The sequence below is a fragment of the Cryptomeria japonica genome, chromosome 9, assembly GCF_030272615.1.
Source record: "Cryptomeria japonica chromosome 9, Sugi_1.0, whole genome shotgun sequence".
NCBI lineage: Eukaryota > Viridiplantae > Streptophyta > Pinopsida > Cupressales > Cupressaceae > Cryptomeria > Cryptomeria japonica.
In genome coordinates this window covers 527,539,530-527,564,664 of record NC_081413.1, presented here as the reverse complement: position 1 = coordinate 527,564,664, position 25,135 = coordinate 527,539,530, and positions in this window count along the sequence as shown.

Genomic DNA, 25,135 nt, shown 5'->3' with positions numbered 1-25,135 from the left:
TATATGGAGGAGATGAGCATGTTCAAAGAGAAAAAGTAGACAGTTTGAGAGGACAACTTGAATCTATGAGGATGAATGAAGGTGAGAACATAACTCAGTACAATACAAGACTAAAGGAGATTGTCAATCAAATCAAAGGAGCAGGTGGAACTATTGAAGAAAAGGATATAACAAGTAAGTTGTTAAGAACCCTTCTACTAGCTTATGCAATCCGAGTCTTTGCAATCAATGAATTGAGGTCTATACCTAATATGCCAGTTTCTTTGGATGCTACTATCGGTAAGCTACATACATTTGAGTTAAGTAATTTTGATAACAGTGGATCTTCAGTAAATAAAGTTGAATCTGCATTTAGTTCTTTTCATCTTGATGAATCTAATGATTACAATGAAAGAAAGTATAAGTACTCTGAAGGAGATCACAGTGGAGCAAGTGAAATATTTCAGAAGAACATGGAAGAAGTACACAAACTTTATGAAGAAATCAGAAAGCAAGAAGAATTTGAAGCACTATTAGCCAAAAGGTTACCGAGAGGCAAAGGTAATTATAAAGGAAAACTACCTTTGAAATGTTTCAATTGTGATAAGATAGGACATATGGCTTCTAACTGTCCTGACAAAGATTTTACTGAAAAGAGAGATTACCAAGATGACAGACAGAAAGATAACCATTACAGAGGACACCGAGACTTTAGAAGAAGAGATAGAAAGACATTCTTAATAGCTGATGAGGAATCTAACGATGATAAATCAGATGAGACTGATACAGAGGAAGTTGTTTATGTGGCTATCAAGGATGGCTCAGATGAAGAAAGGTATGAAGAAAAATCCCTAATATCTCACATAAACACTAATGATTCTTGGATTATAGATAGTGGATGCTCACATCATATGACAGGAGATAAACACAAGTTTGTTATGTTATAAGATTATGATGGAGGCTGTGTTAGATTTTGTAATGATACACCATGTTCGGTAAGAGGTAAAGGATCTATAACACTTCTTGATAATGCAAGATGCAATGATGTTTATTGGGTTGAAGGTTTGAAATACAATTTGTTGAGTGTAGCACAGCTAAACAACATAGGTTACCGAATAGAATTTCAGAAAGGAATTGTCAAAGTTCATGACAAGAATGGAAAGTTAGCTGCTACCGGGACACAAACAAAAGGTAATACATTTCACCTTGACTCAACTTAGAATAAGTGTTTGCATGCAAAAATTGATGATAGTTTTGATGAATACTAAGAGGGGGGGTGAATTAGTATGCCAAAAATCTTTGCACTAAAACACTTACATAGTCTAAAGATAAACTGGTAAAATAGTCTAACAGACAGACCGATTACCACACATGCAAACCAAAATGCGAATAAGGCATTCACCCACAAAAGAAATACAACCATAACACAAGATATTTGATGTGGAAACCCAACTGAGAAAAATCACGGTGAGATGGAACTCACAAGTCACTATCTGCAGAATAGAAACTAGACTGGTTAAGGTCTTACAATGTTCTTCACCAGAACAGATCCTGTTAGGAATCTCAATCTCTATTAGGAGATAAGTCCGATTAAAGACTACCTTGTTAGAGGATTTTAGATTCACATGTGTGAACCACCTTGTTAGAGGATTTTATAAAGGCTTTGAGACCTACCTGGTTAAGGGCTACAGACTTGTCAAAGATGTGAGTAATCAACAAGTGTTTGATCTATCTAATAGCACAAACTGCTTGATTATATCCAGTATTGCTCACAGCTAATGCATTCCAGCATTACTTTAGTCTTCTCTCTCTCTTTGTCAGTTACAAATTGATCTTCTCAGATAAGATCATTCTCAACTTCCACCTTAAACCCTAGCATGACATTAACCCTTTTTGCAACAACTTAAAACCCTAGACATGATGTCCTCTTAAAGGAATCTAATTTCATGTCGGTCCAATAGGATTACATTACAATTTCCTAGGTTCAATGAATCTAGACATACTCAGTAACATGACACAAAAAGCACCGTCAATGTGTCGGCACCGTCAAACAATCGGTGGATTGGTAACTCATTACAAAATGTCGGTTGGTAACTCATCACAGAGTATTACCGGTTCATACAAAATACCGGTTGCCAGTTTGTAAAAAATGAAGACTGGTAAGAATGTGTTGTGCCACTTTGTTCCCTCGTACCGCTTGGGATCGACATGCCGCTTCAGACTGGGAAACACATTCTGCAAAATCAGCACTAGTCTAAAGACTAGAATACAACATACCGGTTGGAACAAATACCGGTTGAGCACAAGCTCATACATATAAAGGGGATCTCAATACAAGTGTGTGTCCATCAATGACAATCACAACATAAACAACAAAAATACCAACAATCTCCCCCTTTGGCATTGATGGCAACACTTAGGAAAATAAATTTTTGACATCTAAGTGTTTTACAACAAAAACTTGCCATTAACAAAATTGCTCCCGCTAAGCATATACACTCTCCCTTAATCAACACAGTGTATAACAATTTTGCATACAGAGCATAATCATTGAGACATCAGAGCATATAGCATATATCAAAATTTCAAAACCAGATACTTCTCCCCCTGTGTCAGAAGATCAAAAGTTTAAAACCAAAAACCAGATACTTCTCCCCCTTTGCCAACAATGACAAAGTACCGCTGAATAACCCTATTTCCATATATATATATATATATAAAAGTTTATGACAATAATGAATAATACTTGTCAAAAACCGATTTATAGTCCTACAAAAATTGTTTCATGGATAGAGACCAGGACTCAAGTAGGGAGGTTGCCACTTCCTTCTCTGTTTGCATCTGGGATACCTGTTCCTCCATGGCATCTATTGTGCTCAGTTCCTGTGTGCTTGTCAGGGCATCCAGGTTCAGATAACACTTATGAAGAATTTGCAGTTGTGGAAGTAAAACCGGTTGAAGCTCCTGCAAATCTCTAGACCATGTACTGATCTCTTGCTCCATCTTGGCTAACTGGATCTGGAACCGATGAACGGTTTGCCCATATGCTGCAAAGGAATCATAAGGTGTCTTAAATGTGCCCAAGTAGGATTGTAAGTCCGTTTGAAGCTTTTGCTTCTTGGCTAGTACATCATCACAGAATAGATGAGGTTGACATATTTTGTTGAGTAACAAGTTTCCCTCATCCAAGGCATTCCTTATTTCCTTTTGGTCTTTCAGCAGTTCAGTCCTAAGCTCATTCATCTTTTTCACCAGAGCAACATTAAGAGCCTTTTGGTTCTCTTTCTTAACATTGGCCTCTGCTGCTTCTTCCAGACTCTGCACATAATCATCCACTACAGTACATAGTAGTTTGAGCTATGCTAGTGATGATTCAGTGTCAGGAAGATTAGTACCGGGGATTAAACCGGTAAGGGTGTCTATTGCCTCCTGAATTATGTCCTATTCCTTTTTCCTGCGAATGACTTCAAGGTGCTCTTGGGAAACCTTGATGCTCTGCATGAGCTCAGACTCACTTGCAGATTGGAGATCAATAGGACTCGAGATAGCAACCGGTTTGGCTTGGCTCCCAGTTGCCTTAGGAGTCTCCATCTGTGTGCTCTTCATTGCTTCAGCTGTCTTGTCTACTTCTTCCTTCTTTTTCCTCTCCTTCTCTTCTTTCTCTTTCTCTTCTCTCTTTTTCTTCTCTTCCTCTTCCATCTTCTTCTTGTCTTCCTCTTCTTTCTTCTTCTTTTCTACTTCTTCCTTCTTCTTTGCTTCCTCTTCCTTCTTCTTCTATGCTTCCTCTTCCTTCTTCTTTTGTTCTTCCTCTTCCTTCTTCTTCTTCTCTTCCTCTTCCTTCATTCTCTTTTCTTCCTTATCCTCTTCTTCTTTCTTCTTCCTCTCATCTTCTTGCTTCTTCTTCTCTTCTTCTTTTCATTTCTCCTCTTCCTCTTTTCTCTTCTCTTCCTCTTTCTTCTTTTTCTCATCTTCATCCCTCTTCTTCTTCTCTTCTTGTTCCTTTGTCGCTTCCTGTGTGTCCTTAGCCTATTCACTACCCTGTTTGGCTTGTTGCCCCTGTTCATTTCCCTCATAAGGTATGTCCTGAGTGACATCTTCTACTTCCAGGGCATCGACATCGATAGTGTCGATTGGTTCTTCCACTAGGTTTCCTTCCTCATCAAAAACCTCATCCGGTTTGGAAATAACCAATTCTTTTTCCACTTGGAGGTTGGCCATTCATGCTTTGTGAGAGTTGATAGCATGAGCCATATGTTGATGAGCATCTTTTCAACATCATCAATTCTCCCCTCCAACAACCAGAGTCTTCTTCTCCTTGTGAAGAAGAGACCTTTATTTTGATCCAGGACATCAAATAATTCTGAATTTGAGAGGTCGAGAAAGTACTGTGCAAAGACTTTCTCCCTAATCTACTATTCTTTTTCAATAACAATGCGCCATTTATTATCTAATGCTTTAAATAATGAATCCGGTGTCTAAGATTTAATCTCTGATGGTGACCGGTCATTTTTACACAAATAAAGAATGATTTCCTGTAGTACTTCATCTTTCTCCTCACTATTAAAATCATCATAATAATCTACTAAATCATGAAGTAAATTTCTCCTAATATTATTTACTATTCTTTGACAATGTGTCAAAGGTTTGTATGAGGAGATATCAATATTTACCAGTGCGGATGTTGTCGGTTCATTCTTCTTCATCTTCTTTGTCTGTCTGGCCTTCTTTGGCTTTTCATCAGACTTGGTTTCTTCAGAGTCCGGTTCATTTGTCTTAGTCTTCCTCTTTCTTTCAAAGACTTTTTCCGGTGTTACCTCCGGTTTCTTCTTTGCCGGTGACCGCTTGGTCACTCTTGGAGTTGCAGTGGTAGCCGATGCCAATGCTGCAGGCACTACCTTGGCTTTCTTTGCAGCTGGTTCTTTTCCTTTCTTCACCGATGGTTCTTCAGCCGGTGCAATCCTCTCCAAGTAGGTTCTGATCCTCTTAGCCTTTGGATCAAGAGGCGAGGCAATAAGGGTTGAGGCATACCCTTCCAGCATGTCATACATAACTTCATAGCCCATTGGCTCCACTTCCTCCATTCTAGGCTCAACAGCCTCCATTAAACATTTGTCCACCTGAATGGTGAAACAGATGTCATCTTCATATTTCTTCACTATATCACCTGAGATTCTTACCCTTTGACTCATCTTTCTTCTGAACTCATCAAAATATTTGTTCAGTACTTCAGGGTAACCGGTTCCAATGGCTTGTATGCTTTCCTTAATCTGCTTGGTTAGCAGTTGGTCAAGAGACCACTGAACATCTCCTACTCCAGGAAAGTAGCCTTGGAAATAGAAGAACAACCCTACCAGTAGTTGACCAAAATTGAATCTCAATGCATTGTCCTGTTTGATTTCCTTTAGATTCAACAAGAGTTGCCTCTGCATACCGGTGCATAAGTCAAAAGATGCATCCTCTTTTATCATCTGGTAAGCGGCATTCACCGCTACAGCAGATACAAAATTAATCCTGCTGGCTGAAAACATTTTGTATCCTATCACCATGCAGGTGTATTTCACCAGATCATCCTTGATAGGATTAACTATCATACCCCGTGAGTCACTAGTTGAACTAGTGAGCTTGGCTATTTTGGTTTTGCTAACCTTTTTCAGCGCTAGCACTTCCCCTGTGTTACAAAAACTGGTGACTGCATGAATTGCCTGAGGCGTAATATCATGCGTCCTCTCCAGGTACATCTTGTTACCATGGACTTTGCTCAAAATAATCCTTATGTGATCCTCCGTAAAGTCTTCTAGAAAATATACTGCATTATGGAATTTCTTCTTCTCTAAGACACTAAACTCCAGTTTGATCTTTTTGTCCTTGCCGCAAAATAGACCTAACTGAGTGTGAATAGATAAAGACCCTAGGTCTTCTATTTTGCAATCAATATAATCAGAAATTCCCTCTTCAACTATGACTCCGGCTGGAACTTGTGATAAGGCATTATATTTGGACTTCCTTTGAATAAAACTTTCCAACTCTATGGATGTACTCAAACTGGTATGAGATGCAGAAGCCAATGTAGAGTATTTCAAGAACACGAAAAATACCTTTCAAATGCAAATTTAGGGCTTCCTGATTCTGCTTCACTCCACTCTCCGTTGGTTGCCAAATCACCGCTTTGTGTTCTCCACTACCGCTTGCAAACTGGATTTGAATCTCTTTCAAGGTATGTCAATTTCTTGAAATCTTAGCTCAAATTGCCTTTTCTCCGCTCTGTACTTGAAAACTTCTCTTTGCTCGAAAACAGATAGTGAGTAATGATTTGAAAAATGCTTTTATACATGTCTCTCAGCTACCCCCATTAATGCTCCTTTATTAGGGCGTAAACCCTAATTTGCCCTTTTTAACCATTTTCGATCTTCTGCCAAGCGACAGGTATCACATACTAGTTAAGGTCTTTTACCGGTGTAAACCGAGGGTTCGAAAGCATTTCGTTGTTTGCTCTCCCTAAGCCTTTGAGGCTTAGTTTGCCGGTTCCGATATTTCCACACTACGTGCAGAAACTGGTTCCTCTTCCAACATTGTTGGTTTCTTCCTCCAGGTTTTCTTCATGTCCCCTTGAACTTTTTCAACATCGATTTCTCCTTCCTGAGTGACCGGTATATCATCAGATATACTTTTTCTACTTCTGCAAAATCTTGCAATGTGACCCGGTTTGTTGCAGTGATAGAAAACAAGTCCAGGTGCTCTCCAAGGTCCATTGTACATGTTTCCATTCTTCCTTCTGCATGTTGCAGCAGTGTGACCATGACCATGACAGATCATACAATTTTCTCTCCATCTGGTTGCCGCTTGATAGCCACCGCTTCTCGACTAATGATTGAGGATATTAAACCGGTTGTGGTTCCGATTCACAAAAGGTTCAGGACCAATTCCTTGGGTCCTTTGAGGATATCTTCCAGTGTTATCCATCACAGACCTGCATTCAAATTCTCTATGCCCAAACTTGTTGCATGCATAACAATGCCATTGAACTTATTGGATCTAGGTACATTGTTGATAAAATATGGAAAATTATTGTAGGCTTTGCTCCTACATACATTGGCAGTGTGTCCTTCTTTAAGATAGTTAAAGCAAACAGGTTTGAATTTTTGCTTACCTTTTCCTTTGAGTGTCAGTTGCTTCTTTGATGCTTCAGCATTTGTTCCTAAGGATTCTCCTTCCTCATGTCCAGAGAAACCAAGACCATTGGTATTCTTTGCCGATCTAGATGACTCAATCTTTTGCTCTAGCTTGACAGTACTTTTGCGAAACTTAGCAAGTATTTCCTTTGACTCAAAGAGTTCTTTGGAAATAGCAGTGTTTGTCTCCATTAGACTTGCATTTTTTGAGATGGCTATGATCAATTCTCCTTGCATGTCTTCCTTTTCCATTCTGCTCTCATGAAGGCGAGCAGTCAGTGCACTAATCTCTTGTTTCAACTTGGAGATCTCATGATCTCTTTCCTTTACCCGATCTTCAACTTTTCTCTGGTTCTCAAGCTCTTGACTAAACCAAATAGTTAGTCCTTCCAACTCCTTTCTCAGATTGGAGGTTGAATCATTCAGCTTATTCACTTTAGCAATCATGGCTTCCATGTTAGCTTCATCTTCAGAACTACTTTCAGATAGTTCCATCAGCCTCTCTGCATGTTCTCTCCTTTTTGCTTGAGATGCCTTGTATTTGACCATATGATCATCATAGGCTTGCTCAGACTTAGTGAGCCATTGAGTAAGTTCCCTCATGGTGTATTCCCCATATCTCTTTCCAAGTGGTTAAACTTATAGAAAGGTAGGCTCTGATACCAATTGATGAATACTAAGAGGGGGGGTGAATTAGTATGCCAAAAATCTTTGCACTAAAACACTTACATAGTCTCAAGATAAACTGGTAAAATAGTCTAACAGACAGACCGGTTACCACACATGCAAACCAAAATGCGAATAAGGCATTCACCCACAAAAGAAATACAACCATAACACAAGATATTTGACATGGAAACCCAACTGGGAAAAACCACAGTGAGATGGAACTCACAAGTCACTATCTGCATAATAGAAACCAGACCAGTTAAGGTCAGACCCGTTAAGGTCTTACAATGTTCTTCACCAGAACAGATCCTGTTAGGAATCTCAATCTCTATTACGAGATAAGTCCGATTAAAGACTACCTTGTTAGAGGATTTTAGATTCACATGTGTGAACCACCTTGTTAGAGGATTTTACAAAGGCTTTGAGGCCTACCCGGTTAAGGGCTACAGACTTGTCAAAGATGTGAGTAATCAACAAGTGTTTGATCTATCTAATAGCACAAACTGCTTGATTAGATCCAGTATTGCTCACAGCTAATGCATTCCAGCATTACTTTAGTCTTCTCTCTCTCTCTCTCAGTTACAACTTGATCTTCTTAGATAAGATCGTTCTCAACTTCCACCTTAAACCTTAGCATGACATTAACCCTTTTTGCAACAACTTAAAACCCTAGACATGATGTCCTTTTAAAGGAATCTGATTTCATGTCGGTCCAATAGGATTACATTACAATTTCCTAGGTTCAATGAATCTAGACATACTCAGTAACACGACACAAAAAGCAACGTCAATATGTCGGCACCGTCAAACAATCGGTGGATTGGTAACTCATTACAAAATGTCGGTTGGTAACTCATCACAAATTATTACCAGTTCATACAAAATACCAGTTGCCAGTTTGACAAAAATGAAGACTGCTAAGAATGTGTTGTGCCACTTTGCTCCCTCGTACCACTTGGGATCTATGAACCATTTGGGGTCGACATGCTGCTTCAGACCGGGAAACACATTCTGCAAAATCAGCACTAGTCTAAAGACTAGAATACAACATACCGGTTGGAACAAATACCGGTTGAGCACAAGCTCATACATATAAAGGGGGTCTCAATACAAGTGTGTGTCCATCAATGACAATCACAACATAAACAACAAAAATGCCAACAACCTTGTTATGGCATAAAATGTTTTGTCATGTAAATTTTGATAATCTGATCAAAATAAGTAAGAAGCACAGAGTAAGAGGTCTACCAAGTCTTGAAAAACCTGAGAATGCTATGTGCCGAGGATGCCAGATGGGTAAGATGACAAGATCAAGCTTTACAAGTAAGTCTTACACTTCTAAGGGAATTTTAGATCTAGTGCACATTGATCTTTGTGGTCCTATGAAAGTTCAAAGTTATTATGGTGATAAGTATTGCATATTATTTGTGGATGACTATTCAAGGATGATGTCAGTAATGGTTTTAAAGGAAAAATTAGAAGCTTTTAAAATGTTTAAATGGTACAAGGCAAGAGTTAACAATGAAACAGGAAGACAACTGAAATGTCTTAGATCAGATAGAGGAGGAGAGTTCACATCTGATGAATTCAACTTATTCTGCAATGATCATGGTATTAAAAGACAAGTCTCTGCACCAAGAACTCCACAGCAGAATGAAATAGTTGAGAGAAGAAACAGATCTATTGTGGATTGTGCTAGAACATTGATGATTAAAAAGAAGGTGCCACAAACATTTTGGAGAGAAGCAATAAGCACAACTGTTTACACCTTGAACCGAGTTCAATTGAAGAAAGGTACTTTGAAGACACCATATGAAATCTGGTATGATAAGAAACCTAATGTTAGTTATTTTAAAATCTTTGGAAGTAGATGCTATGTTCATAAAGATGATAGAAATGGCAAGTTTGATCAGAAAAGTGAAGAAGGAACATTTCTAGGTTATTCTTCCAGAAGCAAAGCATTTAAATGTTTGATCAAATCATCTAACAAAGTAGTAGAAAGTGCAAATTTGAAAATTGATGAATTTGCAGAAAGAAATGATGAAGGAAATTCCAAGGAACCAGAAGACTATGATGAATTTGTCTATGTTCAACCGAGAAGTCCTACAGAGAAAACTGTTGAAGAAAATGAAGAGAATATCCAATTACTGAGTGATGAAGAAGATCATACAGAGCCTACCAAGCCTGTATTAGCCAAGTATGTCAGAAGACATCATGCACCAAGTCAGATTATAGGAGATAAGGATGATCCAGTGATGACAAGGAACAAACTGAGACAGAACACATGTTTGATATCTGAATTTGAACCGAGAATAGTAAAAGAGACATTTAATAGTGAAGATTGGGTAAATGCTATGATAGAAGAGATTGATCAAATAAAGAAGAATGACACATGGACACTAATCCCAAGACCGAAGGATAAAAATGTAATCGGTACAAAGTGGATTTTCAAAAACAAGCTAAATGAAAAAGGAGAAGTCATTCGAAACAAAGCAAGATTAGTTTGCAAAGGTTATGCTCAAGAAGAAGGAATTGATTATGGTGAAACCTTTGCACCTGTTGCTAGACTTGAAGGAGTAAGAACATTGTTGGCCTATGCTTCTTTCAAGAACTTCAAGGTATATCAAATGGATGTCAAATCTACATTTCTGAATAGAATATTAGAAGAAGTTTTCATTGAACAACCTAAAGGATTTGTTGAAAACAATAATAAAGATCAGGTATGTAAATTGAACAAAGCTTTATATGGTTTGAAACAAGCACCAAGAGCATGGTATGAAAGATTGCACTCTTATTTGATTAAGATTGGTTTTATAAGGATAAGTCAGAACAACAACATGTACATGAAGAATGATGAAAATGGAATACTGATCTCAACCATATTTGTTGATGATATTATATTTTGTGGAAATGACTCTTTATGCAAGAAATTTGGAAATGAAATGAGCAAAGAATTTGAGATGTCATTAATCGGTGAGATAAAGTATTTTATAGGTTTACAGATACTGCAAATGAAAAATGAGATTTTCATTACTCAATCCAAGTACATAAAGGAAATCTTGAAGAAATTTGGAATGGATGATTCAAAACCAGTAAGTACTCCTATGACTACCAACTGTAAATTATCTAAGAATGATGAATCTACATCTGTTGATGAGACACTCTACCGATCCATGATTGGAAAACTACAATATGTTGTTCATAGTAGACCAGACATAGCACATGCAGTAGGTATAGTTGCAAGATTCTCTACAGATCCTAAGGAAACACACATGACAACAATCAAAAGAATTTTTTGATACTTGAAAGGCACAGAGGATTATGGCTTAGTATATCAGAAAGGAAATGATTTTGATTTAAAAGTTTATACTAATGTTGATTGGGCAGGCAACATTGATGACAGAAAAAGCACAAGTGGAGGAGCTTTCTTTTTAGGAGAAAGACTAGTGAGTTGGCTTAGCAAGAAACAAGGATGTGTTTCACAGTCAATAGCAGAAGCTAAATACATTGCTGCAACATTGAATTGTACCAACATTGCATGGATCAAACAACTGTTGGAAAGTATAAATGAGAAAGTTACCGAGCTAGTAACTATATTCTGTGACAATACTAGTGCCATTAATATTTCAAAGAATCATGTTATTCACTCTAAGACAAAGCACATGTCTATCAAATATCATTATCTTAGAGAAGAAGCTCAAGAGAAGAAAGTGGTGTTGGAATATGTTAGCACAAAGGAGCAAATAGCAGATATCTTCACCAAGCCACTACCAAAGGATAATTTTGAATATCTCAGAAGTAAGTTAAGGGTCCTACCCCTATCTTCTACTCACTGACCGAGTTCGGTGAAAGCATCAATCTGATGACTCTAATGAATATCTTTTGGGAGTTGATGCTCAGTTATACACTTTAGGATGTTTTCTAAAAGTGTACCGGAATTAATACATAAAATATTATAGGAAACAGGAATTGAAGACAAATGCTCTAACCGAGACTCAGTTGATACACAACAGCAGGAAATCACTTCTTACAGAAAGAAATTATGTTTTAAGTTCTTTTTGGCATTGTTATCAAAGGGGGAGAAGACCTACAAAGGGGGAGAAGACTACTATAAAGGAGAGAAGACTAAAAGAAAACTGAGTAGACTACAGATTGGGAAGAAGGTTGAAGAAATGAGGAGAAGTCTAATGTATGGGGGAGAGCATTTCAGCATTTCAGAATCACAATAATCTGAATCTATTAAGGTCAAATCAATTGGTTTTTCCATCAATGCCAAAGGGGGAGATTGTTGGCAATATTGCATTATAACAAACAATGAAAGACTGTTGGCATTTCTTAAGGATATTGAGAAGGTTGTTGATGATTATGGATATAACTGATTAAAGATGTTTTACTGTCTTGATATTATTATTTTGTCATTGATGTCAAGAAATTGATTTTCTAATTTAGTATGATGTTGCCATATCTTGAGAAGAATGATATGAAGATTATAAAGATGTCAGTAAAAGACACAGGAAAGAATATGATGAATAAGCTATTCAATGGGCAACTACTACCGAGTCAGACAATGATGAGATCATGATGTTTTAGATTGTTTTAACACCATACATATGTTGTAAATTGTAAAGGTTAATACTATACTATGTTATCAAGCAAAGAACCTAGTCGATAAACCCTAAAGAACCTAGTCGGTAAACCCTAAGGTTATCGCTATCGGTTAATGAAGGCGGAATGTCTACCAAGTGGAGTTTAGTATTCACCGAGCTATAACAGAATGCATTAAATGTTTACATACGGTATTTAATAAAGGAAGCTGATGAGTTGGAGCAGATTAAATGATTGGTAAGTCATGGAAGAAGTTTGTTAACGAATCTAAGGCAATGGAAAGTCAGCATGAAGATCTACAGCTCAGATTGAACCGCAATACCCTGGCACAAGTTTCAAGACTATTATGCAAGTTCTAAGGCGGGGTAAAACATTTTCAGATCGAAAGATGCATTGAACCTGGACAAGATTGAAGATCTGATGGCTATGATTGATCATGGGAAATGTGATCAAGGAGATTAAGTGATTACCTAATTGTTTTTAAATAGGAAATTGTTGATAAACAATGTATGTGGGCAAGTGTATGCACAGGGATGCTACATAGTGATTACCGAGCATAGAAGCTTGAAGACTTGTTAGAATAACAGAGTATAGAAGCCCAACAAATAGACAAGATTAGTTCTATGTCTAGATTGTATTGAACAAATAGGAATCTGCTTTAGCATTTTAGATGTGAAGTTGCAGATAGATTTTTATTACTGTTATTTTGTGAAAGTGACATAAAATCTCTTAACCAAGTGGACTTAATAGTCTTATATGTAAATCCTCTAGCAAGGTGACATTCTGATTGAATGTTTGAAATCCTTTAACAAGGTCACTTCTAACAAAGTGAAGATCCTAACAGATCTGAGGGAAATCCCTTAACCGGGTCACATCTAGCAATGTGTTTGTAATCTTTAACAGGATTTGCTTTTAACCGAGCATACTCTAGAAGAGTATATTTCTTAGTGGGTCTGAAATCCCACAGTGGTTTTTCCCTATTTGGGTTTCCACGTTAAATCTGGTGTTATGAGGTTTATATTGCTCATATGCTTTTAAGTTTGCATGTTTAACAGTTTTGGTTATATTACTGATATATATGTTACCGAGGTTGAATCTGATGTTTTTATGGATGATTAAGTTTGTATGATTCACCCCCTCCCCCCTCTCATCTTGTTGGCTATTGGATTTGTACTTATATTAAGTATCAGAACTATCAAGAATTATCATCATATGGCATACAACATCATTCCTATACCATTTTTTTACACTGTCTCATTCAATTTAGTTAGTGCAAATTAACAGATATTAAAATCAATCATTGCATGCACACCAGGTAACACGGTCTTGAGATATATCAATTATCTCATACTTGTGATACACCTGAATGCCCAAAACTTGAAAATAAGTAATATGCAAAGAATATGAGAAAGTTCTCTAAACCACAATAGCCAAAATTGAAATGTAGAGAAGTGCAAAGTATTCCTTTCACCCATCCTAATAAGCAACACAATTATCTTCACTCTGCATCCACCAGAAGAAACTTCTTTGACTTTTGTGACTTGAGATGAGAGACATACAAACTATGCATCCTCTTATGTCTTACTTCCAAGATGCAAAATCATATCTTCAAATGTAGAGAAATGCAGTACAATCTCTAGAGCTAGAGACACCAAAACTAGCCCATCATACTTGATTTGTTTCATTGCAATAATCTATCAATCAAAGCACATTAGACATCCAACCATGAACTTCAGGGGATCATGCATTTTGATGTCACACCATGAACTTTCAATCACACATTTTGACATCCAACCATAAACTTTCAATCACACATTTTGACATCCAACCATAAAATTTCAAGCATATAATCATAGGTTGAATATATTGTCACTACAAGTGCAATAATATCCTCTTTAGGGTATCCTAACAAGAACAATCAATGCCATGCCAACACACTTCTCCAAATCTACAACATAACATACTACTCCATATCTACAACAATCTCTAGTTGACATCAATGCCAACACCATATCTACAACAATAGGGTCATTATCAAATATACAGTATCTACAAGAATTATTAAGTATCAAGCATCCATTATCAAGAATCAGGCTATAATCCTATTATTGTGCTACTATGGTTATGCTAAAAATCTAAGAGAAACTCGCATATCAAGCATTCAATCAAATATCAAAGAAGCAATGGAGCAATAAAATGTCTTTATTTTGTTATTATTATTTATCATTTTATTTATGCATAGCTCTTAAAACGTACTAAGTGAGTATGTGTGAATTTTGGATCTTGTATTGCATTATTTACACTTTATTTAGATTGACATTTTCATCCTTCACATTTTGGCATATCTAGTGGGACCAACATCCTTGATCTTAACAATGTTTTGTAAGAAATTTGATTTTCAAGAAGTTACAAGCTGAAACATGTATTTTTGAGTCAATTTTCGACACTTGTACGTTGATAATCAATGCTTTTTAGTCAACACTTTGTACATTCAATATATAAGCATCATCCAACAATCATTTTTCAACATTTTAGTTTTTGGAAAAATTTCGTAGATATTTGCAATTGCTCAAATTTTGTGCTTTTGCACTTTGTTTAAAAAGCATATATTTAATTTTTGTGCTATTGCTCATTGATATTGTGCAGTTGTTTTGATTTGGTGCTTCTATTCATTGACGTGCACACATTTTTAACAATTTTGTGCATCTTCTTGTCAATTATGCAGATTTATTTATATTTTTCTCCATTGTTCTCCAAATTTGGTGCATTTGTTCTATTATTTGATGCATTTGCACATAGATTCTATGCTATTTCTCATTCTTTTGATGAATTTGTTTAGACACTATGGGGGGAATCCATAATAGTGGGTTACACTTTTTTGGATGAAAGAAATTGACTATTTTGTCCAAAACTCAATTTTAGCTACGTTCTATAGAAACCCCCTTTCGATCGAATGCGAAAAATGCGTTCGATCAAAACCCCCTTTCGATCGAATCCAAAAAAGCATTCAATAAAAAATTTGTATCAAGGGGGTTTGATCGAACCCTTTTAGATAGAACATATGTTCTATCAAACCTCCATGTTAGAGATCTTCCACCCCCCCCCCCCCCCCCCCCCCCAAACTCTCCTGATTTTTGCAAATTTTTGGCCTTCGAAGCTCAAATTGGGGGCTCAGATGGATGATTTTTGACAAACCCAAATGCATTATAGTAGTACTCAAAGAAAGCTTTCCAATGACTGTTATTTTAATATATATTGAGTTTATTATGGTTTTTTTTAGATTAACTAAACATAGGTTTCACATCAAACATCAACTTTTGAGTTCAATGCTAATGGAAAAATAGTAAACAAGTGAAAAAAAAATCTGAAAAATATCTATGCAATAGGTATTTAAGTCCTCTTTCCAACAAAAAAATAAAAAAGGATATCGATACATACACAACAAGTTACAAGCGACCAAATGAACATATGTCAAAATTACAGTTAACTCGGCTTCAAAACTTCATAAAATATGAAATAGTGAAGATAATGTTATAAAACTAATTGAAAAAATTAGATATGGATGTTACAAAACTAAATTCAAAAGAATCATATTCATATCTATTTTAGAAAAAAATGTATGCCATACCAAATGAGTATCACTCTTTAAAAATGTTGTTTTTTGTAAAAAACTAGTTTTCGAGGGAGATAGAAAAATGGAAACAAATTGATTCCAAAAAAATTCAAAAAAATATATTTGGAATCTACATACAAAATGTCACAGATCACTAGTTCACATCATCTACAAATTCCTTAATGTTTAGGAGTAATAGGTGTCTGAATGTGATGTTTTTTCTGAAAAATGAATATTACAGTGTCAAAGTTGGCAAAAAAGTGTAACCCACTATTGTGGGTTCACCTTATGCCTTTGTTCCATTCTTGCATATTTTTTCACCACCTTTATGCTTCTATTTATTGTTCATGTGATTTTTCTTGTTGTTTGTGCACTTTCACATACCAATCTTGCACTTCCTCTTACTGTTTTGACACTTTTTCTCATTTTTTCTATGCTTTTGTTCCTTATTTCTATGTTGCTACTCCATGTATCCTTTCTTTTTATCGAAAGGCCATGAGAGATCTAGATATAAATTTAATTCAATTTTTTGAGCTACAATACTTAAAATTTGTTATAGATTTAAATATTTTTGAGTTGCATCTAATATTCCAACCTAAATTAGCATTATCTTTTAAGATTTTCATGGTGTTTTATCTTTGTGTGTGTGCAAGTATCACATTTTGGGATTCAAAATTCATAAAAGCTACTTGGGAGCTCTTCATATTGGATCATAGGTTTTCAAATAAAATTGGAAGTGGTAAATCTAGGTGCAATTGTTACAAATCACTCTCTCTTTTGCATTTCAAGTGATAATAGTCTTTTCTATTCATTATAAAATAATTTCTTACATTATATTCTATCTTGATTGGTTTGTCTCCCTCACATTCAAATTAGGCTTAAAATGAATATCCCACATTTGGATTTGGGATTGAAAATAAACAAGTATCTTTTGATCCTTCAGGTCTACTTGTGTATTCTCTCTTATTGTGTCCTAGGGTGATCTCGCAAATAAAAAATAAGTGATCTTGTTTTTTCTTAGTAGGGATTCCTAGAGAAGTGATCACTCTAAACGATGACCTCAAATCCATGTTTTGGAAGAGTATAAAGTGTGGGAGGCGAATCTAAAGATCTACGTCTTGAAAGAGGAATATTTCTAGTTTAGGCTTATCCTTTATGAACTTTACACCTTAAAGAAGTGAAGGTGGAAAGTGTATTACCTTTCCTCCTAACTATTTTTTAGTGTTCTTTTTCATCTACAGATTAGGTGTCATGTACCCTTAAGGTGTATAGAGGATACCTTTAGTTTAAGTTGTGAAGCCTAGCTAAAAAAATTCGCCATCTTTTCCTATCGTACTTTGTGAATACAAGGATTGATAAACCCACTTGAGTAGGCTTGTTCACATGTCTTGCATGTTTGAGTATTTAGAACACCTTCTTGACTTGAAACCAAAATGGGAAACTTATCCAAATTGAGCCATAAGATAATTGTATTTTGCATTCATTTATTATGTGTGCTTCCATATTTAATTAAAAAATAAAAAATCATGAAAACAAATAACACAATAAAACATTTTGTCTTTATGGATATAGAGTTGTTAATGTGCTTAATTTATTCCATGGTTTTAAAACATCATTATCTATCTTGTTATTTGTATCTCTTGCCTAAAGAAATCACCCAACCAAAGTAATTACCAAAACCAAACTTTCAAACTTTAAACTATGAAACGATACCTCAAATAAAGTTCCAAACTTGTAAACTTGAAACTTGAAGTTAGTATCTTGATAATATTTGGAGAAAAAGATAATGATTTGAGAACTTGTCATATCATTGCTAGACTTTATCATATCTTTATCTGGATCTCCTCTCTCTTTGTCACCAACTTATCTTTTTTCCTAGTCTCATAAGTCTATTCCAAGTTCAAGAGTTGAGTTGTCTTATATCAATAATGGATATAGTAGCTTAAGGGCCTTGACTACTCTTGAGTTGGAAACCTCCACTCTTTCTATCTATTTTCTTGAACTCACAGGTCTATTTCAAGTAAATATCATTATCAATCAATTATCCTTATCATTTGGAGATCTACCTTAACTTTGATCAATTCTATCTTTGCATCACAAGTACCTTTTATCAAATAAAAGAATCCAAGGTATCATATTTACACATGACACCCAAAAGATCACAACATAAGAAAAACATGGAAGCAATCCAAGAGGAACTCAATTATCGAATACCTTCGTATTTACACTCTTTAAAGAAATCTCAAAACATTCAACCATCATATTCAAGGGTTGTTATTATAAAACATCTCGATCAAGACTCAACGTTGGGTTTCATATACAAGAATTAATCAAGATCCTAAAGCGATGAAAGTAATAAAAATGATCCTTGCCTCAAACCATTATTGATCTATTTTGTGTTGCTATCTCAAAAGGGTGTTAAATTGTCTTATAATTTTGATACCTACAATATTAAAGAACATGACATCATGACCTTCACAACATCTAACCAAATAAATCTAGTTAGTGTATATGGCCCAATCATACAACTATCCAAAATATTGACCTTGTCATATAACAACTCAACGGTTCAATGACATTCATACCAAGAGACACATGATCAATTCATACTCGATCTATCTCCTCCCATTGCACCTGATCTACCCCCTTCCATTGCTAATGTGCCAAACATGTCCATTCCACCAAGTCCTTCCCAAGTAGGCCATGTAGAATCCTTTCTTCAATCCTTATGCAGACCACGAAAATAACATCCCAAATTATTTCAACCTTATCCATTCATTCCACTTATCAACAAAATTAACTAGTGCCATCCCATGCATACATATCTAACCAGAACTACATTCCACTAAGTCAAACACTTGTATCCACATATTTTCCATAAAATAAACCACCTATGTCTACATATATTACCCTAAACCAACTAGTTATTTCCACATATATCCCACAAATTCAACCTCCTACTTGCACCTATATCTATACCAATGCACCTCCATTCATACCCATAAGTAATTTGGTATCCCAAATAAAAAATATTGCAACAAAAGATGGTGAATATGTAAATTAGACATACTGTGAAAAGTTACACATTTGATGACATATGCCCTTATCCCTTTCATAGATTCATAATCATGATACCTTTCCCTCAAAATTTTGATATCCCTAAGTTTGACAAATATAAGGGAAAAGGTGATCCATATGAACATTTAAGGGAATTTTACTTAGCTTTTATGGAGGTTTATTAAAATGATACCTAACTAATGTTCCTTTTTCCTTAAATCTTGGGAGGCCAAGAAATTGATTGGTTTTCACATTTACCTCATGGGATCAAGACCTTTTATGAGTTGGTAGAAAAAATTATCTCACACTTTTCACACAACATTGAATGTGTAGTTTCTATGACTAATAGATGCAACACAAAATAAAGGAATGGAGAAACATTTACTTATTTCATACAATGATAAAGAAACCTAGAAACAAAGTTTCCTTATAATATAATTGAAATGCAAATTGTTGACATGTTCATCCAAAACTTAAATCATGAAATGGCTTTCCACTTACAAGTTCAATGTTTTGACACATTTGATGGGATCATAGAAAAATGAACCACCTTTAAAAAGATTGCATTGCTAAGGTTCTTGTGAAGATTATTAAAGACAACAAGGATAATCTCTCTACATCTAATGATAAATCCTATCTTTGGGCTAATAACAAGGATGTTGTCAATGATGGTGTAGTGGACTCTAAAGCTATTCAAATCCAAACCAACTTATCAACAAACACGCAAGGTATCACCCTTCCCAAACAAAACAATAAGCTCCACCCTCGTCACCCTATGTTGATCCATCAATCTTAGATTCTTCATCTGATACTACCATTCTCAATATCAAGATTCCAATTGATAACAAAGGTTGTGGAGAGTATAGCATGCAATAATTATTTTATGTAGGACAACTCCCTCTTTCACCTAAAACATATGGTAGACCTAAACTTAAACAAGACATATCAACAATTATTTTCAAAGCTAAACGTACAACATTTTTTCATTGGGGTGAGTTGATAAAAGAAAACATAGAAGAAGACATCTCAATATGATTATATAGAGACAAAAAAGAAGACTTGCCTACAATACTTACTAAAAAATATCTTAAGGGTCTTTGCATTATTAAGAACATGGTTTATCAAGGTAAAGGTTTAGGTTGTCAAGGAAAAGGAATCATAGAACCTATATTTGTCAAGAAGAGATACAACAATGAAGGGCATGTATATAGGGATCCCAAAAAAATATCCTCTAAGTATACAAATATCCTCACAAAAGAAGATAGGTATTTTCCAATTGTCGAAACTACTAATCAGGATACATTTGAAGAGTCCCTTATGCACATATGCACATTTCTAAATTGTTTCAATATAAGATTCTACCATATCTTCCTTATCATCCACACCTCAACCTAATGAATTTGAAATTGTGTATCCCCAGCTTATAGATTGGGACCTACAAGAACCTCCAATCCTATATACTTTTGAAAATGATGAAGCCATTGCTGAATTTTATGGGACTATGAGAAATTATACCACTAGGACATCATAAAAATGGTTTTATCATGGATCTTAAGAAGAAAGAATACTTTGGTGAAAATTTTTAACTTCTAAACATAAGAATCAATAATTAAACATAGTGTAAAAATCCTTGAGTGTAAATTCTAATGAGACATCACCTACAAATTAAAACCTTCTTAACATGTCACAATATTAAGAAAAAGCTACTATCTTGGTGGATGAGTCACAAGAGATAAAACTAGGAACAACACACGTGCCTAAGATCGCATTTTTTATAGCATCCTTATCACATCAAAAAAAAATTCATAACATTCTTGCAAAATAGGAGAGTGAACTTTGTGTGGTCTTATACAAATATACCTAGACTTGATCCCTCACTAGTATTTCATCACTTGACAGTTTTGCCTAATGCAAAATTTGTGAAACAAAAAATACATAAAATGCATCAAGTAGCCTTATTAGTGAAAGTCAAGCTTCAAAAATTACCATAAATTCATTTCATTAGACCTATTGATTATCCAAAGTGGGTTCCTAATATTGTTCCAATCAGTAAACCCATTGGGGGTGTAGACACCTAAAATTGTCATGTCTAATTAAATAAATATCTTTATTTATTTAATTACTTTAGCCTAATTCTTCTATTAATTAAATAAATATTTTATTTAATTAATTCATTTATCCTCTTCTAGCCTTATTTCTCATTTAAATAAATACCTTTATTTATTTAAATTATCTTTTCTTAAATTAAATAAATACTTTTATTTATTTAATTGATCACACTTCTTCTATTAATTAAATGAATCTTTATTTATTTAATTAATTCATTAGCCTTTTCTACCCATGACACATGTCATTCATCTCTTAATTCCTACACTACCTACCCTCTCATTATTTTATTATTTCCTCTACCTACCCTTTAATCATAGCCGACCTCTTTTACACCTCTCAATCTTATCCCTCCATTTCTTATAGTGTCTTCTATATAAGGAGATGCTTCCTTCATTATCAAACCCTCACCAAGCATTCAGCTCCGACTACGCTTTTGAACTCGCATATGCAATCAAGCCTACTTGCAACCACATTTTCGTTCTTTGTTGAGCTCTTATGCACATATAAAATCTGAGAGCAAATATATCAAGCAAGATCAATGGAGATAGGAAGAATGGAGATCCAAACCCTATTGGACATGTGATGGTATAATCTTTGTGATTTCATTTGATTTGCATTGTCTTAGGTAATCTTCACATATTATGGTGGATCTTTGTTGTTGTTAGGCTAGGGTTTTGTGGTTGAATCCATTTAGTCTTTCAATTTTGTTGTTTCCATTTTCACCATATATAGGGGGCATATGGATATAAACTAATTTTAGAGAATTAAACAACAATTGTCCTAAGATGAATTTCCCCTCTCAAAATTTGCATTATTGTGGGTTGAACAGTGGGATGTGAGATTATTTCCTTAGTGGATAGTTTCTTCTAGATATAATCAAATATATTTTACCAATGAAGAACGATATAAAATAAATTTAGCATGCCCTTGGGGAAACTTCTATTGGAATGTGATTCCTTTTGGGTTAAAGAACATTGGGGCTACCTACCAAAGAGTGATGACAACAATATTTCATGAATTATTTCATACTATCATGGAAACTTATGTAGATGATCTATTAGGAAATCTATCACAAGAGACTCTCAGTTGGATATACTTGAAATATTTTTTGATAGACTAGAAAAGTATTGAGTGAGACTAAACCCAAAAAACTATGTGTTTTATGTCACTTCCAAGAAGTTACTTGGATATATCATTTCCCATAGAGGTATTGAAATGGATCATGCTAAAGTGATTAATCTATCATTGGCATGCCTCCTCTAGCTAATCGAAAACAATTGTGTAGCTTTCAAGGTAAAATCCAATCTATTAGATGTTTTGTAGCCCAACTAGTGGCTTAGTGTCATCCCTTTATACATATATTACACAAGAATGTCACATTTGAATGGAATGAGAAGTATCAATAATCCTTTCAACAATTAAGGGGCTAGCTAGCTTCACTTCTAGTCTTAATGCCACCTATTTAAGGAAAACCTTTGTTACTATATATCTTGGCCACTATAGCTAAATTAGGTGTTGGCATTTGTGCTGAGTATGTTGATGTAATGATATTATGTTGTCATTGATGTCAATATGTTGGAGAGTGAACTGGCAATTTGCTGAAATATGAACCGGTACAATGTGGTGAACCGGTATATGTGCAAAGCAGTGAACAGGTATATTGGAGCTAAACAGTTGGCAAAGTGAACCGATATAGTGGTATAAACCGGTATATTGAGCAATAGGTGAAGTGGTATGTTTGTCCAAGAGAACCGGTATGATGAAATGTGAACTGGCATATGGAATGTTCTCTATGAAGACTTAACATGATATGACTACCGGTTGGTAGTCTTAGCTTAAGGGTTTCCAGTTGAAGTGTTCCAAGCTTGTGTGACTCAACCGATGACATTGTGTGATGAGTTAGCATTGTAATGAAGATCTGATTGTGTTTCCATGTTAGCTTGAGCGCATGAAGGATCTTGCATGAAGGAGATTGATCCTATCTACCTCGGGAATGTGCGAAGTCCCTATAAACAGTGGAGAACCCGTGATGGGTTACAAGCCACCATGAAAACGGTGAAGAATGAATGATGGAGAATGTCTTGAGATATATTCAAGACTTTTGCATTCAAATGCAAAGTGTTAAATGGCCAAGATTGAACCGCTTGAATTGCTTAACCTAAATGTTTAGGGTTTAGGGTTTATGCTACTGACCTATCTGTTTCCTATAAGGTCGATGTTGTTTTTCTTTATGAGGTTGTTGGCAAATGGTGTGTTTTTATCTAAGTGAAGAGATACGTGATTCTTGCCAAACCAGATGAGATAAGAGGATTGATTCCTGCATTGTGTGTATGCAGAAGGAAGGAACTTAAGCAGATCTGCATTAGGCATTGAGTGCTATTATTAGATCATTGTAATACCTATTGATTTTTAACCACTTCAACAGTTGGAAAATCCCTTAACCGGGTAGCTTTAATCAGCTTGTTGTAAATCCTTTAACAGGGTGACTCAAGCTAATTGAGTTCTTGAAATCCTCTAACAAGGTAACCTCTAACAGGGTTTAACCCTTAACCAGGTATTTAGCCATCCCTTAACTGGGTGATCCCTAACAGGATCGATTCCTAGCAGAACCTATTGTAATAGTCTTTAACCGGACTAGGCTCCTAACATAGCGGACTTCTAAAGAGTTCAAAAGCAGTTTGTGGGTATTCATCCCCACCGTGGTTTTTCCCGGTTGGGTTTCCATGTGAAAAATCTGTGTGTCATGTGTAGTATTTTTCATGTGATGATTTAAGTGATTTGTGTCTGAAGGTAAATCATGCTGAGCTAGCTGTTATTATATTTCTGATGATAGATTACCTATTCATGCATAAGGGTGAAATGGAAGTGTAGTATTAAGTTGAGTGGAAAGCTAAGTGATCAACCGGTTAATGCTTGTCATAGTTATTCTTAGCTTTACCGGTTGCACTCTGTTTCAGACCGGTGTTACAGTCTGTCAGACATTTGCAGTGTTTGCAGTCAAACCGGTTCGGGAAAAGTTTTTGTGACTGTACTGATTCACCCCCCCCCTCTCAGTATCGGTTTGGTACTTATTGTTCATCATTGAGTTATCAATTGGTATCAGAGCGTCCTCCAGGTCCTCTGTGTTGTAAGCTTAACCGCTTGAGGGAAAGATCCTATTGTAATGATGAAGAGAGAAGATCCCAAGTTCAACAAAGATAACTTCAAAATTTGGAAGGACAGAATGAAGATTTACATTAGAAGCATGAGTGCTCAACACTGGAGCTATGTTGAGAATGTTTTTGTTATTCCTACCGGTACTCTCACCGATGATCAAAAGAGAGAAATACAAGAGAATGGGCAAGTCATGGAAGCCCTAATCAGCAGCTTATCTGACATTGAGTTTATTGATGTCCAGGATAAAGATAATCCCAAAGAAGTATGGGACACTCTTGAGAATATCTATGGCGGTGATGAGCATGTAAAACAAGCTAGGGAAGAAAGCCTTAGAGGTAAGTTTGAAGACATGCGGATGGTTGAAGGTGAGACCATTCAATAGTATGGAATAAGGATCAAAACGGTTGTTGGAGATATCAAGAGTGCAGGTGGTAAAATGGAAGATTACACTATGGTAAGCAAAGTTCTGAGATCCTTATTACCGGTCTATGCAATAAGGGTTGCTACTATTCAGGAGTTGAGATCAATAGACAAGACTAAGGTATCCCTAGACTCCATCATTGAAAAGTTGACATCCTATGAGCTAAATAGTTTTGATGGTAGTGTTCAAAAGACTAAATCAGTTTTTAGAGATTCTGTTGTACCATCCAGAAAAGGAAAAGAAGCAAGCACCAGTGGTGAACCAAGACAGAGCAGAGAAATGGATGATGAGGCGATCCTGATGGAATTTGAAGCTCTTCTTGCTAGGAAACTTCCTAAAGGAACTGGTAAATACAGA